At 40.6% G+C, this 3,279-nt stretch overlaps 1 non-coding gene across 1 annotated transcript; it reads right to left on the reverse strand.

Annotated features, from left to right (window-relative positions):
• Nucleotides 1-2,929: 2,929 nt before the first annotated feature.
• LOC148565086 (small nucleolar RNA R71) lies at nt 2,930-3,033 on the reverse strand. Its single transcript, XR_015884361.1, has one exon. It is a non-coding gene; the product is annotated as a small nucleolar RNA R71 (small nucleolar RNA).
• Nucleotides 3,034-3,279: the final 246 nt, after the last annotated feature.

Here is a 3,279-nt window from a genome sequence, read left to right on the forward strand (position 1 = left end):
TTAGCAAGGCTTTGATGCATTCATTGGTTAATGATAGGTGAAGGAAAGCATGTAGGAAGGTTGAAGAGGGAGCATGGAAAAGATGAAGAGGAAGCAATGTTGGTGGCCAAGTTGGACCACCAATGTTGCCTCAAACATTGGAAGAGAAACAGGGCACTTCTCTGTAAATACTGCTGATGCTCACGTTTGAGGTAGCGTTGGACATCCAACGTTACCCCCAACGTGGTGATGAAAAATTCAATTCTGGAGATAAGGGAATTTTGGGTGACGCGTACGCGTGAAAAAAAGCAAAATTTGATATCCGCGCGCAAGCGTGCGTTATGCACACGCGTGGAATGGCGAAAATTGACCATCCACGCGTACGCGTCAAAATCGGACGTTGGAGGTCCAACGTTACCTCAAATGCTAGCCTCCAACGTCCGCGATACTCAACCCAGAATTTTGATTTGAGATTTTTGAAATCGACGCGTACGCATCAGTGACGCGTACGCGTGGAATGAAAACAAGGCAATGCACGCGTAAGCATGGTAAACGCATACGCATGACTAAGAAAAATATTAGATTTCACGCGAAGGCGTGAAGCACGCGTATGCATGGATAGAAAAAAGACAGTTCACGCGTTAGCGTGGAGTACGCGCGCGCGTGATATTGCCAACGTTGGAGGGAACGTTGAGGGTCCAACGCTGAGGCCAACGTCCCCTGAAGCTGAAAAATGAAATATTTGCATCCATGCGCACGCGTGAAGCACGCGTACGCGTGGATAAGCAATTTTTGACCCTTTTGCGCGGACGCGGGAAGCACGCATACGCGTGGGTAAGCTGAACATTGGCCCTCCAACGTTGAGTCAAATGCCAATGGCAGCAAGCTTTCTGGTTTTTGCTGGTCTAATTCAAAGTGGCGTTTGAGTCAACGTTAGCCCTCAAACTTTGACTCAAACGTGAAGCATCAGATTCAAATTTTACACAGATTTCTTCTCAACATCAAGGGGCAACCAATTGGAGCCATATTCAACCCAATTCCATCAAAGCCAAAAGCCCAATTCAAGGCTTGAAGATCAATAGAAGAAAGTGTATAAATAGCTTAGAATTTAAGTTTGGGAGGACTTTTGAGGATTTTTTGATATTTTTGTTTTCATTTACTGCACTTGAATTTCAGAATGTATTTGAGAATTCTAATTTCCATTTTTAGAGCTATGAACAACTAAACCCCTTTCATTGGGTTAGGGAGCTCTGTGTAATTCAATGGATCAATATTAGTTTTCATTCATCTTCTTCTTTCTTTTCTCTTAATTTTACTAGAAAGCTTTCGTTCTTCATCCAATTGAATAGTTATCTTGGGAAAGAAGCTATTCATAATTGGATCTCTTCGGAACCTTGGAAGAGGAATGAGGAGATCATGCTAGAAATGCTTTCTCACATTGGATTAGATTGGGGTTTGGATGGATATAGTGACATGTAATCCTACCAACACTTTGATATATGAATTTGTGTGGTATAATCAGTGACCAAACTTCATCTCTTCCCATGAGCACTTAAATCAAGGAATTGGGCAATTGTTCATGCTTAGAGAGATTGGTGAGCCAAGGAATTGGGATCCAAACACTTAAGATTGCCAAGGAGATCAATGAATTCATTGATTGCGGAAGAGATGAAAATGAATTTGATCCGGAGAATTGCACATCTCCTAAAACCCAATGAATTCCCCCATCTCTAATCTACCCATTCTATTTACTTGCTGCTCTTTAATTTCATGCTAAATCCCCATTCCCATTTACTTTCTAGCAATTTAAGATTCCGTCATTTAATTTCCTGCAATCTAATTTCTGCCATTTACTTTCTTGCAATTTAAGTTTCCCGCCAATTTTACTTTCTGCAATCCACTTTCACTTCCGATTCTGCTCAACTAGTATAATTCTCCAATTAACATTGCTCGATCTACCAATCCCTGTAGGATTCGGCCTCACTCTTTTGTGAGTTTTTACTTGACGACAATCCGGTGTACTTGCCGGAAGGAAATTTGTCGAGAGGTAAGTTTCTGCGTATCAAGTTTATGGCGCCATTGCCGGGGATTGGTTTTGTATTGACAATTACCAAATTGAAGGATAACTAGATTGAGCATTTTTATTTTCTTTTGTTACTGAAAGTTCCATTTTAGTTGTTCATTTAGTTTTCTACAATTTTTAGTCCTTCATTTTGAATTTCTCTTTATTGCTTTACTTTCCAGCAAACTAACTCACTAACTCATTAACTGTTTGATTAATCGCCTTAATTGTTCTAACCAAGCTAACTATACTCTGTTTTAGTAGACTCTACACTTGCTGTTTCTTGTACTTGTTCATTGTATGACAGGTAGGAGAAAGGAAACTTCAACTTCCTTTGATAGTGAACCGAAGAGAACTTTCCTGAGACTAAGAAGGAAAGCAAGAGGAAAGAGGGTTGTTGGTTCTGAAGAAGAGGAGGAATAATTTGATATAACCATGGAGGATGATATGGAAAACCACCATGAAGAAGAGGTGAATAACCATGCTAGAAGGGGTGGAGCTAACCCTGCTGGGCAAGAGAGGAGAGTCTTGGGATCATACATCAATCCAAATCTAGGAAATTGTGGTAGCAGCATTCAGAGGCCAACCATCCATTCTAACAATTTCGAATTAAAGCCTCAGCTCATAACTCTTGTCCAGAACAACTGTTCTTTTGGAGGAAGTGCACAAGAAGATCTTAATGAACATCTCACTAAATTCCAAAGGATATGTGACACGGTTAAGTCTAATGGTGTTCATCCTGACACCTATAGATTGTTACTGTTTCCATTTTCTTTGAGGGACAAAGCATCAAAATGGCTAGAGTCATTTTCCAAGGAAAGCTTGACAACCTGGGAAGATGTAATGAGTAGATTCTTGATAAGATTCTACCCTCCACAAAGAGTAAACAGGCTAAGAACTGAGGTGCAGACATTCAGACAGCAGGATGGTGAAACTCTATATGAAGCCTGGGAAAGATTCAAGGATATGACAAAGAAATGTCCCCGTGACATGTTCAATGAGTGGGTGCAAATCCACATCTTCTATGAAGGGTTGAATTGTGAATCAAGGAAAGCTGTAGATCATTCATCTGAAGGTTCCCTAAACAAGAAGAAGACCATTGAAGAAGCCATTGATGTGATAGAGATAGTGGCTGACAATGAGTATTTTTATGCCTCAAATAGAAGCAGCAACAGGGGAGTCTTGGAATTAAACCATATGGCTACACTTCTGGCCCAGAATAAGATGATCACTAAGTA

This window comes from Arachis ipaensis, chromosome B5 (assembly GCF_059453495.1).
Source record: "Arachis ipaensis isolate K30076 ecotype BB chromosome B5, ASM5945349v1, whole genome shotgun sequence".
Taxonomy (NCBI): domain Eukaryota; kingdom Viridiplantae; phylum Streptophyta; class Magnoliopsida; order Fabales; family Fabaceae; genus Arachis; species Arachis ipaensis.